This window comes from Sus scrofa, chromosome 6 (assembly GCF_000003025.6).
Source record: "Sus scrofa isolate TJ Tabasco breed Duroc chromosome 6, Sscrofa11.1, whole genome shotgun sequence".
Taxonomy (NCBI): Eukaryota; Metazoa; Chordata; class Mammalia; order Artiodactyla; family Suidae; genus Sus; species Sus scrofa.
In genome coordinates, this window is record NC_010448.4 from 134,469,803 (window position 1) to 134,486,283 (window position 16,481).

The window sequence follows — 16,481 nt, forward strand, 5'->3', positions numbered from 1 at the left end:
TTAATCCAGGAATGTAGCTGATATTTCTTCTGTAAAACAACAACAGAAGAAGATTCAGTAGCTTTAATTAGAAGTAAAACAAGGGAATATCTTACTCATAAAATGTAACAAATGATTGGGTGATTAAGAACCCACGTTCATATCTGTAGTAGAGTGGGAGTAATTTAGTTAAAATTCTCCCTGGCTAATATATACGCAAATATCAAATACAATTAGATCTTAATACTAAATCTAAGTGTAATATCCAAAGCCAGTGTTGAAAAACTACCAGTGTCTTTCCTTCACTTACTTGATAACTTTCAAAATAGTTTCAAGTGTGGACCTTACTTGCAAATATTTAATTCTCAAAGAATTATAATCCAAACATTCAGGTGAACATATTTTCTTTTTATAAGCTGGCATATACATTATAATGGATATCTCATAATGATTATTCTAAACATAATCATTGTATAGCTAGTAATAATGTAGTATTTTCTAAACTAATGTGAACTATTATTTAGAAGGTAAAAGAATGTATATTCAAGTATGTTTAAGGTTATATAATCTTATCCAGTTCTGGCACTGCTCCTGGCGGTTGATACTATCTTACAGAAGAATACTATATAGTACTCTGACCAGAAATAAGAGAAGACAAATATTAATATCAGAAAAATTAGGAAGGGAGTTTACATATACAAGGAATCTACTTCAAAAGTTTGAAGTATACCCTTATATATTGAATATTTAGTGAGAGCAAACCTAAAATATGTCATATGTTCTCCTTCCATGACAAGTAAAAAAGCTATGACCAGAGTTCCCATTGTGGCTTAGGTGGTTAAGAGCCCAACATAATGTCTGGGAAGATGTGGGTTAAATCCCTGGCCTTGCTCAGTGGGTTTAGGATCCGGTGTTGCCACAAGTTGTGGTGTAGGTCACAGATGCAGCTCGGACCCCACATTGCTGTGGCTGTGGTGTAGGCGTGTAGCTGCAGCTCCAATCTGACCCCTAGTCCAGGAACTTCGATATGCCTCAGGTGTAGCCCTTAAAAGAAGAAAAAAAAAAACTATGACATACAACAGATTCCCCAGTAAAACTAGATTTCACCTTCCCCAGATCTAGTTGTGGGACTTTTTTAAGACAAAACAACTGACTCAAAAGTTAAAAGGGCGCTATCCATGGCATTAAAAACTTTTGAGTCTCTGCTTCACCACGACAGTGTACAAAAGAGAAAGGGAAGGAACGTCATTGTGTTTAAGGAAAAATGCATGTATAAATTAGTGAAGAAATTAGAGATGTTTTAAAGGAAAGCTGCGTGCAGGGATGCCTCCCCTGAAGCTACACAGAATTGCAAAGGTGTCTACAGAATCTGAAAACAGCATTCAAGGGTATTGCCTGGTTGACCCTTTTAAGGGATGATTCATATGCAGCATTTCCAAGTTAGAAGAGCATATCACAGACTACTGTGTCAGATGTAATCACCCCATGGACCCAGCAGGGGAAGCCTGGGATATTAGGGAAAGGGGGAAGAATCTTATGTTCAGAAAGTATTTTTCTCTGAATCCACCCAAGCAACACAGCCTGTGAATATAGCACACATCATTACAAGGCCTTAAGCATACAGTTTACACTTCTCCTGCGAAAGGGAAAATAACCACCTCTACAAAACTGGCCTGCTTCCTTTAGCCCTGTCTCTAATCAGCTAAATCCCAAAGTGAGCAATAACGGCCTACTGGTGGCACTGCAAACCTTAAGACACTTGGCATGAAGACATATTTTGGTTTCAGTTAAATTCGTTTTCAAGAGGTAGTCTTCCAAAAGGATTATAAGCTAATGGAAACCATGAGAGACCTGTATACAGGAACCTGATCACTGAAAAACACACACACAAAAATAATGTCACTTTATAAGCAAGGAATGATTGCTATAAGTAGAGAATTGCCTCTTATTAAAAGAATACATCCATGAAGGAAAACCATGTGGGACATTCTTCTTTGTCCTGCAAGTTAAAGATAAACAACATCCTGTAAAGATGAACATATAATGACATAGAAAGACTCAACAATTAAGATGCCTACGTACCAAAATTGACCATTTTTGACTTGTTTCCTATTAAAAAGTTTGTGTTCTAAACCACTCAAACATATTATAACTTACAACCTACTTTATGGTAAAAAGGAAAAACAGTAAGTTCTTCAAAAATCTCGAAATGTGTATTTTTCCAGCACTGGTAAATACTGTCACTGCCATGCCTATTTAAATTCTGTTTCATGAAATTTAAAACACCTATAATTTTTTTGTCTCATATTATGTGAGGTGCAGTGAAGAAGTAACCCTACCCAAAGGGAGGTCTTACCCTTACCTTCAACTCCTGGAAGGTGATCTCGGAGTTCCGTCATGGAGCAGTGGAAACGAATCCAACTAGGAACTATGAGGTTGCAAGTTTGATCCCTGGCCTTGCTCAGTGGGTTAAGGATCCGGCATTGCTGTGAGCTGTGGTGTAGGTTGCAGATGAGGCTCGGATCTGACGTTGCTGTGGCTGTGGCATAGGCTGCAGATGAGGCTCGGATCTGACGTTGCTGTGGCTGTGGCATAGGCTGGCAGCTGTAGCTCTGATTAGACCCCTAGCCTAGGACCTTCCACATGCCAGAAAAAAACAAAAACAAACAAAAAACATGTAACTGGAAGGTGATCTCAAAACCCTTGGAATGTCTGGCCTGATGAGAGTCTTTGTTGACCTAGGAGTTTTGACCACCAGATCAGTCTATCAGTGTGATTACAGCAGGAGATTTGGGCCACACCATATTCGTTCTGACCTCCAGAGGAACTGGGGGCTAAAAGCATTAACCCCTCTGGGAGGAGCTGGAGACTAAAGGTCAATTGTGCATGAAATACATTATCAAGCCTCAATAAAAATTCTCAACCCCGGAATTCCCTTTGTGGCTCAGCGGTGATGAACCTGACTCGTATCCATGAAGATGCGGGTTTGACCCCTGGCTCACTTAGTGGGTTAAGGATCTGGGGTTGCCATGAACTGTTGTATAGGCCAGCAGCTGTAGCTCTGATTCGACCCCTAGCCTGGGAACTTCCATATGCCGCAGGTGCAGCCCTAAAGAGTGAAAAAAAAAAAAAAAAAACAAATTCTGGACACCAAATGCTCCAAGTTACTTCCCTTGGAGGCAATACTCTGAGTATTGTCTCGCATGGTGGCCAGGAGCGGGTAAGGCTGCCTATAACTACAAAGGAGGAAGAAAACCAGACGTCCCCTGTTTGGATCCCTCGTGGACTCTGCCCTATGCAAATCTTCTCTGGGTTGACTTTAATTAGTATCCTTTCACTCTAATGAAACTTTAATCATAAGTATAATATGTTCCTGAGCTAGTTGTCCTAGTGAATTATCAAATCTGTGAATGATCATGAGGACTCCTGAATTTGTAGTTATAGCAGTCAAGTTCTTAAGAAAACAAGGAAAAAAATTTTTTTGCATATATATATTTGTTGTTGTTATTGAAGAACTATTTTCTTCTTTAGGAAACTTCACTGATTACTTTTAGGCCTTCAACGGAATGGATTCGACTCCTCTACATTATTGAGGGTAATTTCTTTTTCTTAAAGTAAATTGATTGTTGGAGTTCCTGTGTGGCTCAGTGTGTTTAGGATACCGCACTGTCACTGCGGTAGTTTGAGTGGTATAGCTTCAATCCCTGGCCTGTGAATTTCCATAAGCCACTAGTGTGGCCAAAAAAAAAAAAAAGTAAATTGATTGTAGGTAATAACCACATCTACAAAATACTCTCAAAGCAGCATCCATATCAGTATCAAAGTAAATACTTGGATACTATTGCCTAGCCAAGTTGACATATAAAACTAACAATCACAGTAACCAATTGGTCTACATGGGGGCTGTCCTGGGGACCCCTTACACTTACGGCTGGTGTCTAAATGAGAGTAGTCTTTTGGGGACCGTGTCCAGTTGACTAAACTCCAAAAATAGACCCACACGAATATAGTCAATTGATTTTTGACAAAGGTACAAAGGCAATGCAATGGAGAAAGAACACTAGTTTAATAAATAGTGATGGAAAAAATAAATATCCATATAAAAAATAAACCTATAAACAGACTTTACACACACCAAAAAAACCATGAAAATAGATCATAGACCTAAATATAAAATGCTAAACTATAGCACTTTTGCAAGAAAACATAGAAGAAAACTCTATATAACCTTGAGTTTGGGGATAAGAGTTTAGATATAACAAAAGCATAGTTTATGAAAGAAAACTTGATAAGTTGGACTTTTTTTTAAGGTTAAGAACTTCTCTTCTGCGAGGACACTGTCAAGAGAGTAAAATTACAAGCGCACACTAGGGGAAAGTACTTTCAAATTACATATCTGATAAAATATTTGTATCCAAAATATACAAAGAACCCTAAAACTCAACCATAAAAACCAAATAGCACAATTGAAAAATGGACAAAAGATCTGGACACTTCACCAAAGCAGATAGATATACATGTGGTAAATAAAGAATATGAAAAGATACTCAACATCTTTTGACACTAGAGAAATGCAGATTAAAACAACAAGTAGCACCACATATTTGTTATAGTGACTAAAATCCAAAAATGTGATAATACCTATCTCTGGAAAGAAGGCAGAGAAACAGGAACTCTTCCACTGCTAGCAAGAATGCAACACATTTCTAGAAGACAGTTTTGGAGTTTCTTAAAAGCTCAAAATAGTCTTGCCATATGATCCAGTAATTGTGTTCCTATATATTTATCCAATTGACTTGAAAACAATGTCTATACAAAGCTACACATGAATATTATAGAAGATTTATTCATAATCACTGAAAAGTGTAAACAACCAAGATGTCCTTCAGCAGGTGAACTGATAAGCAAATAGTGAGATAGCCACACAATGAAATGCTATTTGGTGATTAAAAATAAAGCACTATGAAGCCATGCAAAGATATGGAGGAATTTTAAATACATATTACTAAGTGAAAGAAGCCAGCCCCAAAAGATTATACACTGTATACTTCCATATATATTCTGGAAAAGTCAAAAATTTAAAGTCAATAAATAGATCAGTGATTGCCAGGGAGAAGCGGGGCAATGTATCTATAGCTAGGGGGAATACAAAGGATTTTTTCAATACGGTGAAACTACCCTATACTCTGTAAAGTTGGATATGGGACACTACACACTTGTCAAAAAACATATAAAGTTATAGCACAAAAAGTAAATCTTAATGTGAGTAATTTTTTTAAAAACTCATTTAGAAAGTTAAGGGATTCCAGGATATAATGCAGAATATTATAAGAGAATATAACTCTAGAGCAAATGTATGATACACCCTCTCTGAAAGGAGGAGGGGGAAAGAGTGCCAAATGAGGTAACTTTGGAAATGAGTAGAGTCTATAGGACTAAAGGGGAAAAAAGAGATGTACAGCAGCACTCTATTCTAGTTGATAAAATTGTTTTCCATGCAGGTGTGGGTTAACAATTCAGAAATCACTTTACATCTATACGGGAACAATTAAATAAAAGTCAGGTCGATGCTGATAGGCAAATTTCTCACTTTTCGAGTGAGAGATTACAGTCAAGCAAGAGGAGAAAGCTAAATGATATACAAGATAATATGTTAGAGTTGGACATATCAGTATGAACGGCTTAGTATAGATAGAGATGATTAGGTATTGAAATATGTACATGTGTGTTTATGGGCAGTGCACACGCCTGTATACATGGGTTGGTAGACAAACATCTATTTGCTGGATCATCTGAGAGATTTTGAAACAACAATAACCTGATAACCATGAGCACATCTAACATTCAGATTTTGATTTGTGAATATCAATCTTCAGTAAAAGGAACTGGGCTCCTTGAAGACATGACTCTTCCTAGGAATGGGGCAGGAAATATGCAGGATGAGCCTAGTTATCTTTCTTGAAGTTCCAGAAAGCAAGTAAGTGCTCAGAAATGTTTGTTTGTTTGTTTGTTTTCTTTTTCAGGCAGCGCACGTGGCATAAGGAAGTTCCCAGGCTAGGGGCTGAATTGGAGCCACAGCTGCCAGCCTACACCACAGCCACAGCGACACGGGATCCAAGCCATGTCTGCAACCTACACCACAGCTCACAGCAATGACAGATCCTTAATCCACTGAGCGAGGCCAGCAATTGAACCCACATCCTCATGGATGCTAGTTGTGTTAGTAACCCATTGAGCCACAATGGGAACTCCTGCTTGTTTGTGTGTGTTTGTTTGTTTGAATGATGGAAATACATCAAAGGGACCAATGGAAAGAAGCTCCCAAAGGTTAAAGCTGAAACACGGTAATCTTTGACAGAGAGGTAAGGGCAATACATTGTGGAAAAGTCAGTCTTTTCAAAAAATGGGACTGGAATAATTACATTCACATACAAAAAAAAGTATCCATACACAAAACTTTAGCCTTCAAGAAAATTCAAACTGGAACTATGTAAATGTAAAATACTAAACCACAGATTTTCTAGAAGATAACAGAGGAGAAATTTAGGTGACCCTGGGTATAGAATGGCTTTTTAGATAATACCAAAGGCATGATTCATGAAAGAAATAATTGATAAGCTAGACTTTATTAAATATTAAAACTTCTGCTCTGCAAAAGACAATATTAAGAGAATAAAAATACAAGCTACAGACTTGGGGAAAATATTTACAAAAGACATATCCGAAAAAGGGCTGTTTTCCAAAGTATACAAAGAACTCTGAAAACTCTGCTATAAGAAAATGAATAACCTGATTAAAAAATAGACAAAAGATCTGAACAGATACCTCGTCAAAAGATATAAATGACAAATAAGCATATGAAAAGAAACCCAACACCGTTAAGTCATTAGGAAAATACAAATTAGAACAATAAAATACCACTATATTAACACAGCCAAAATCAAGAACCCTGACAATACAAAATGCTGACCAGAATATGGAATAACAGGAACTCTCATTCATTTCTGGTCAGAATGTCAAATAGTACATGCACTTTGGATGACAATTTGGAAGTTTCTTACAAAACTATATATCTTATCATATAACTCAGCAATTAACACTCCTTACTATTTACCCAAAGGAACTGAAAACTTATGTCCACATAAAAAGCTGCACATGGATGTTTGTGGCAGCTTTATTCATAATTGGCAAAACTTGGAAGCAACCAAGCTGTCCCTCAGTAGGTGAATGGATAAATAAACGTTGATACATCCAGACAATGAAATATTACTCAGCACTGAAAAGAAATGAACTATCAAGCCATGGTAATGCATGAAGAAAATTTAAATGTTTACTACTCAATTAAAGAAGTAAATCTGATAAGGCAACATACATTTGATTCCAACTGTATGACATTCTGAAAAAGGGAAAATCATGGAGCAGCAAAAAGAGCCGTGGTTGCCAGAGGTTATCAGGAAGAAGGGATAATATGCAGAGAAGAGAATTTTTAGGATAGTGACATTATTCATATGATACTATAATTATAAATATGTTCTGTAATACATTCGACAAAATTCATAGAATGCACAACACCAAAAATGAACTCTCAGTGTAAAGTATGGACTTTGAATAATAATCATGTGCCATTGTTGTTTCATTGTTTATAATACATGTACCTCTCTGGTGTGTGATGTTGATAGTGAGAGAGGCTATGTTTGTGTGGGGGCACAAGGTATGTGAGAATTCTGTTCATCGTTTGTTCAATTTTGCTGGAAACTTGAAACTTCCCTTAAAAAAATAAAATTTATTAAATAAATACTTAAATAAAGCCTTTGTCATAGCCCAAAGTGTAAAATAAATATCCCTGAGTCCAGATTGACAGAAAGAAGGAAAAAGAAAGAAAGGGGTAGAGAGGGAGGGAGGAAGCAAGGAAGGATGGATGGAAGGTAGGAGGAGGAGGAAGGAGGAGGAAGGCAGGAGGGGAGAGAAAGAGAAGGAAGGGAGAAGGAAGGAAGGAAGGCAGGCAAGAAGGAAGAAAGAACACAGAAGAGAGTAAACAAATATTCCATACAGTAGAAGTCCAAATAATCCATAGTAAATATCATACTACTCAAAGATGCAGATTTAATCTCACTTATTATTTATGAACTTTTCACTGTGGCCTCCTTCCAAAGATTTCCCTATGGAAAAGAGGAAAAAAATGTTAAAGTGGAGAAAACTGAGAAACACTGCTCAATGGGATGATCTAGGTCAACATCTGCAGTAATAAGACATGCCACTAGACATATCTTGTAAGTCTTGATAGAATAAGAGTGGCAATTTTTCTCTGTGATATTCTTCCCAAAGCCCATAATCCCAGTCTAATAATGAGAAAAACATAGTCACATCCCAAATGAATGACATTCCACAAATACCCTGACCAGTATGCCTCAAAACTGTCAAAGTCATCAAAAACATGGAAAAACCTGAGAAATTATCATAGACACTGGAGCTAAGAAGACCATAACTAAATATAATCTAAATAAATATTAAAACAAAGCAAACTGAAAAAATTATGAATTTAGGTAATAATAATGAGTAATGTATCAGTGTTTTTTGATCATGTCATCCATGTGACAAAGTACTAGGTTTAGGGGTATATAGGAACTTCGTACTATCTTCACAATTTTTCTGTAAATCTAAACTTTTTATTCTAAAATAGAAAAGATTATTTAAATTTTTAATAATTGTTTTTAAAAATTCACCTTGAAATATAATTCAGTTCTCATGCCAGTAAATGACAATATATTTGCAAGTGGAAAAGATACACTTTGTACATTTTATTTATAAGCTGTATCCATCACCCAATTTCTGTTTACTTTCAAATACATGGCTTTACTCGTACTGATAACGTTCTGCTCCATCACTCAAATAACATATGAAAATAGGAGATAACCTCTATGTCTGACCTGAAATACAACTGACCACATTAACACCTACCTAACAGAATATGTAATTGCCATAGCTGACTAATCTCTTTGAGGTTCTGACCCTGACAACAAACACTAAATTAAAATGCTTAAGTAGAGCAAGGTGGCCTGTGGCTCTGGGGCAAGAGATCAAAAGAAGCTGGACATTTTCTAAGGTCAGAAAAAGGGTGAAGACCCAAGCTGATAGAATGAACAATCCAAAGAAGGAGGGCAAGGTGGTAGGACAACATTGGAGACAACGGGATTTCAAAAGGGAAAAAGGAAATTATAGTAGCTACATTTGGGATTCATGATACAAAGTAGAGGTGTTACACAGGGTACCATTACTGCCCTGATAATTGGAGGGCATGGTCAATGACAATGAGCCTGAGCCACCTAGGACAACAGTTTTTATATTCCTTAGCTTCAGAGTCTAAGCTTGAGACATGGATAGGCATTCTCTAAGTTAAATTATCAGGTATAGCCATTTTGAGAATTAAAAGAATGAAGAGGATGCCCCCATTAAACCCATAGGGAGGAAGCCCCACACCAAGAGGACCATTGATAGGGCAAACTGATCATACCATAGTCTCTGACTCTCCCAAGTATGTCCACTGGTCTCTTTCTCACTTCCTTCCTTCGGTCTATTGAAATCTGTTTCTCTGACTCATCTCCCTTGATGCCTCAGGTCTCACCTTTAGCCTTACCATGTTGTACACCTATGATTGTTACCGCCATACCCATTTCTGACTCCTCAACCTATAAAATGGGTCTATTCTAATCCAACATCTGATTGTGCTCCCCAGTCTTCAGCCTGGGCTGAACCATTCCTCTTTATAATCTCATATAGAATCCAGTATATATACCTCTCAGGGATTTTACCCCTATAACATACTTCTTTGATATAACTGAAACATTCTAATCTACTGTTGAGTCTTCTAGTTTCATCTCAAGAATTTTTATGTGTACATGATTTCATAGTGTACAAAACACTTCTATATCTATTTATCCACTTTATTCTTCCACAAACTAAATGAAATCATCAAATAACAGTTTCCCAATGTTAAAACTAAGTTCTAGGGATGTTACTTGCTCTAAACCCCATTGCTAGTGACTGGGATTTTACATATTAAACCAAAAGCACACTACATCGAGTGCAACATGTTTTGTTAGTCTGGTTTAAGATCCCTAATCAACAAGACTAGTGTGAAAAACCTAAAATCACAAATATTGCAAATGAAAGCAACTTTGTTTCCATGGATATTTTTGAAAACTATATCTCTATACTAACCAGTAAATTTTGAAAATCCCTCAAAAGAAGCTTCTTCTCTCAGCTGTCCCTCACTGCATCTGTGATCATTCTCTGGAATTGTTTGAGTGATTAATCATCTATAGGAAGCAAAATTTTATAATTAACCCCTAATTATAATTGGTCAGACAATTATCCTATTTATCTTCCACCATTTCAACATGTTCTCATGTTTCCTGACAGACTCTCTAGTCGCTGCATGGTGGGACTGTGACTCCCTCTAAGTCATCTGAAACGTGATTATGACAACCAACTTACCATTTTTGGTATAAAACTTTAGACAGAATACATTTTAACACACTTAGTCTTATCTAAATCTTAATTTCACAGCAGAGACTATAAGACCCCAATAAATTACCCTGCTTTGATATTCCCTCCTACTACCTTCCATATACTTCAATCAAGTCAATTTCTTATTATTCTCCCAAGTAGGTACTGATCACTAAATTCTCTATTCCTAGATTTTATTTTATATTTCTCTCCTTTAATTAATATCCTTCATTGACATTAAGATTTCAAAGTTGAACTTCTAAAAATAACTTAACTGATTGTCTTTATACTATCAGTTAAATCCCTCTCTGATAATATTATTTTTAGAACATGTTTTTCATCTGCAGTAATTGTGTTTCAGATGTTAGGGGGGAAATATGTTCTCTGTCCTCTGCCAAAACTCATGCTGGGCACTGACAGTGTGGGTTTTGCTCTAGTTATTTATTGTTTCATAAAAAACCAACCCAAATTTAGTAGTATAAACAACTGATTTTTCATTGTGCCGCCTAATTTGGAGGGCGAGAGATTCTACCAGGATGCAGTGGTGTGGCTTACCTTTTTCTCCTTTGTCTAGAGACTCCTCTGGAGTGACACAAATGGCTGGGAGCTGAAACAGCTGGGACTTTGGACACACTTCCAAGAGAGTTAAATTACTCGCATGGCTGGTGCCTGGGCTGGGATAACTCAAAGGCTGAGCTTAGCTAGGACTGCTGATCAGATCATCGACATGCAGCCAAGTCAGTGTGACTTCGGGGCTCTAAGAGGAAGAAGTATCCCCCATACGAGCATTCCAAGACACCATGAAAGAAACTGCAACAGAGCTTTTAACCTGGCCTCAGAAGCCCTGCAGTATCACTTCTAGCATATTCTGTTAGTTACTATCCAGATTTGGGAGGCAGGATGAAGGAGTTAGACATCACCTTTCGATTAGAAAGTGGTCAGACCAAATGAAGAAAACCCATGGGATAGATATGTTGTGCCCAACTTTGTAAAATACAATCTTAAAAATTATCATAAGGCAAAAATAAATTTTGTTAGGATGGTGTTCTGTGTAAGGGTGTGTGCTGCTTACTCATTGTTTCCAATTTAGGAAACATAATCTCCACTCTTAGATCACAATTGTAGACATAAGTTAAATGGCCAACATCACTTTTTTCTGAGAATTCTCCCTTTAATACATGGAATCTTGCAGTACTATTACATGGGGTGCTCAGTACATCTTGGCCACTGGAGGTGAGGTGTCAGAGAGGGAAGGAATAAAATCAAAACTAAAATAATCATAAAACCCAACTTTGCAAACAATTCATGGGAACTACATGTCTTGCTGGAGTCATCAGTCTTTTCTGAAGACAAGCATTAGAGAGAGAATGTCTATGTCCTCTAGTGCTATTAAGCTGTAAATACAGAGAACTGGACCCACCAGAAGCTTCCTTAGAAACCACAGGTGAAAAACTCATCAAGAGTAGAAAAATTTCAAACTGATACACAACAAGGAATAGAGTCAAGGGATGAAGAGAAAGGCCTGGTAACATCATTCAAGCCCTAGATGTTTCCTTTTTTCACTCATGGTGATTTAAAGGAGTTTCCAGGACTGTGTTGAAAAAGTCCTGCTGATCTGAAAAAGGTCCATCTATTCTGTCACTTATGTGCAAGAATACATATATAAGAAAATGTATATACAAGGTTATCTTTAACAAGGAATAATATCAATCAAAAAGTTATTCTTATACTGATAACCCAGGCACACATTAACAAAGCATTAGAAACTGGTAAGAATCTTGGAAAGGAAAGCCAAAAATTTTTTTTGAATTTTTTTTTTCTTGCTCTTTTTTTTTTTGAGGGCCACATCTGTTCATATGGAAGTTCCCAGGCTAGGGCTCTAATTGGAGCTATAGCTGCCTGCCTACACCACAGCTACATGGGATCCGAGCTGCATCTACAATCTACACCACAGCTCACGGCAAAGCCAGATCCTTAACTCACTGTGAGACTAGGGATTGAACCCACATTCTTATGGATGCTAGTTGGATTCGTTTACACTGCACCACAACAGGAACTCCTTTGAACTTTTGAATCACTTAAACATGGGTTACTTTTTACTGCTCCTGTCACAGATCCACTGTTCATTTTCTGTATACCCAGTAGAAATCTCATTCCATAGCATTTGGTGCTGCAAGAACCAATATTTGCTTTAGTGCCCTCATTACTAAGCCTTTTTAATTGCTTGCTCTCAAATGATCAGTTTACTTTCATTACTAGGCAGTGTGGTTATAATACCGAAAAATGTGTATACAATTCTTTTATACTTTTATGGGTGTTTTGCATTTTCTGGGGATGCTCTGAAGAATACTTCCTTTTCATTTTTTAAAATGCTTATTTCTTAATCTAACCTGAGTGATCTTTCAACAAATGTTTATTGAAGATATACATATGCCGGCTACTCTGTTAACACACAGAAGCTACAAAGTTTTGCATGATAAATTCCAATCCTTGTGGTCCATACCATCCAACCTGGAAGTGAGAGTGATGGGCACAGACGTTACTTCTGCTTCAATAAAACTGAACTCCAGATCACATCATAAATGTCCTTGTTCCATGCTTTTGTTTGAGACATTTTCTCTACCTTAAATGTCTTTCTCTTCTTTTCCTTTTCAATAAAAGGCTCTACTTCATTCAAGGAACTTTCTTTCTGGAGTTCCTGTTACTGCTTTCTGGAGCTCAGTGGTAATGAACCCAACTAGTAATCATGAGGACATGGTTTCGATCCCGGCCCCATTGCTGTGAGCTGAAGTGTATGTCACAGATCCCACTCAGATCCAGAGTTGCTATGGCTGTGGTGTAGGCTGGCAGCTGTAGCTCCGATTTGACCCTTAGCCTGGGAATTTCCAAATGCTGCAGGTGTGGCCTTAAAAAGACAAAAAAAAAAAAAAAAAAAAAAATTCTTTATAGTTTTTGAGTCATATCAAAAAGTTTTTTAAAAATTCCCTTTCTTTAGAAAAAAGAATCACGCATTAATAATTAATGCAGATTGAAAATAAATTTTCTATTGACCAAATATATTGCATGATATTTTCTGGGTAATACTTGTTGATCATCAACTTTGTAGCAATCATTTAGGGAATTTCCTGTTTCACAATTGCTTATTCTGTTTCACATTGTCTATACACCAGTTATTTGAGCACTGACTGTGTGGCTGGGCACAATGTCACACAAGCGTATTAGTAGATAGCCCTAATACACAGGAGGACAGTGCTAGCCAGTGTGACACAGAAGCCAACTGAAGAACAAAATATTGTGTAAAAAAAAAAAAACCACACTAAATAAAGAATCTGAATAATAAGTCATAGATAATAGGACAGTATTTATAATGTTCAAAAAATGACAAAAATGGAGGATCAACATGGGAAAATATCCTTGAAGAGGCTGGATAAAGGTGATGAACACGCTTCTTGTAGAATGAGTGCACTCTGGCTCAATGAGGAAAGTGTCGATAGAGTGAAATGAATGAGGTACATGGCCTTTATGGAGTAAGCACTGTGGACCAGAAGTGGGGACATATGCAGAGTATGTAGAAGCACATGAAAGAAACTGGTATCACTGTAGCAGGAAGCATGGCACATATTACAGAGTGATCAGCAGTAAAACTGAAAAGTTAGGAAAGCATCATGTATCAGGGAAACTGAAATCCAGAGAGGAGATATTGTTATGGTCATAACAGAGTTACTTTAGGTTCCTGAACTTGAAAGGTACAGATGTCTTCGATCAGAGGCTCCTGCTTAGAAAGCAAAGATGTCCACTTCTCAGCGCCGAGCTGATAACTATGTGGGTCAGAGTGGGTAAACTGCCCGAGATGAATGATGATGACGATTAGTTAAGCCAACCAGACTGACTGCATAAAGGACTGTTCAGAGCAGAGTAAGAATGCAAAAGTGGGGAGATCCAGTTGTGGCTCATTGGGTTAAGAGTCTGACTAGTATCCCTGAGGATGAGGGTTAGATCCCTGGCCTCACTCAGCAGATTAAGGATCCGACGTTGCCATGGCCTGCAGCATAGGTAGCAGACCAGATGTGGCTCAGATCTGGCTTTGCTATGGCTGTGGCTGTAGGCCAGCAGCTGCAGCTTCAATTCGACCCCTAGCCTGGGAACTCCATATGCCTCAGGTGTGGCCATAAAAAGAATAAGTAAATAAATAAATAAATAAATAAATAAATAAATAGAGCTGCTATGAACAGTCAAACGAAAAAAAAAAAAAAAAAAATTCGAAAGAGGAAACTTGTAGATACAAAGATACCACTACATAGCTGGAGGAAATCTGTTTAAAACTCTGTGATAGCCTATATGGGAAAAGAATCTGAAAAAGAATGGATATATACGTACAGGTATGGCTGATTCACTTTGCTATACACCTGAAACTAACACAACCTTGTAAGTCACCTATACTCCAATAATTTTTTTAAAAAAAGAAAGAAACTTATTGTGAAACCACACAGTCCACAACGGAGACTAAGAGAGAAGACAATTGCCTCCAATAATCTCCTTGAATGTAAGGTGATCAGAGTAAAACACTGTGCTTTTAGCTCAAGAAGCCTAACACACTGGCATCATGAAAGTGATACTTTAGGAATATTTATCAGGCAGCAGTGCTGAATCCTGGGGCTAGGTAACAGAAAAGCAAAGGGAACTACTAGGAATATATTGAAGCAAGCTAGTCTCGGGAACATGAGGGCTACAGGCCAAGGTAATGGAAATAAGCATAGGAATAAAGAGGCACAAGTGTACAATGAGCTGATTATCATCAGGGTCAATTCTCTAAGTGAATTCTACAGATAAATAGGTAAACACTTTGTAGAGGGAATCATAAGTAAGGCTTATGGCCAAAATTTTAATGAGCCAGAATGAGAGTTTTTTTAATTTTCTCTTTTGATTTCCTACCTTCCTTCTTTTTTCTCCTTTTCTTTCTTTCTGTAATGTAAAGAAGGTATTGGTTGAACCACCAGCCACCAACCAGGCTGTCAGGTTAACTTAGATAACAAGGTTTATTTGACCTGAGGAAAACAACAGTTGGCTTATCAGGGCTCAAAGAATGACTTTCTCCAAAAGCCTAGGGTTTCTTAAAATAATTAAGTCACAATGGAAAATAAAATTTTTTAAAAAGTGTATCACCCACAGTAATACTGAGGTTCTAAACACAGGCAACCACAGCAATGGGTTAAAATCTAAAGAGTAGCTTGGGGGCCTGCGCTGTTCTACTTTCAGTTCTGAATTTTCAGATGCGTAGGCTTTGCAGCAGGATGACTACCATACAAGTTCCCCTGTGACTCTGCTGAGCTGTAAACCAGTTCATTGCAGCTGGTTTTGTGCTTAGTGCTGTTACCAAGGAGAACTGGAGGAAAGAAAAATAATACATGGTGATGGTTCTCTAACTTTAGTGTGGGTAAGAATCCTTAGGAGGCTGGTTATAATATAAAAGCAGATTCCTAAGCCTTATCCCTAGAGATTCTGATTCAGTAGGTCTGGGATGGGACCCAGAAATCTGTATTTTAATGACTAGTCCCCAAGGTGGTTCTGATATGGGCAATCCATGAACAGTGTCTTGTGAACACTGCTTTGAGAAAATAATGAACCAAGTGCTACGTATTAATGTGAATTGTTTATAGTTTGTCTCACTAGAATGTGAGCTTCTTGAGGGCATGTCTTGGTCAATTAATTTTATGTCCCCGGTGCCTGGAACAGTGACTTTAATGAAGATAATCTAAAGTTGACACCACAAGTGCAAACAGAATGTTTCTCAATGACTGAAAGAGACAAATTTAATTAGAATTTACTGTTTGCTGCATTACTCCACCTGCAAAATATTTACTGTCCTGAGCCATATCTGGGACCACACTCTGAGTTTGGGGGAACTGTTCCTTCTCTTCCAACCTAACTAAATGTTAGAAAAATAAATCACATATAAATTTCTCATATAAACGTACTTTCTATCCACAGCGATTTTT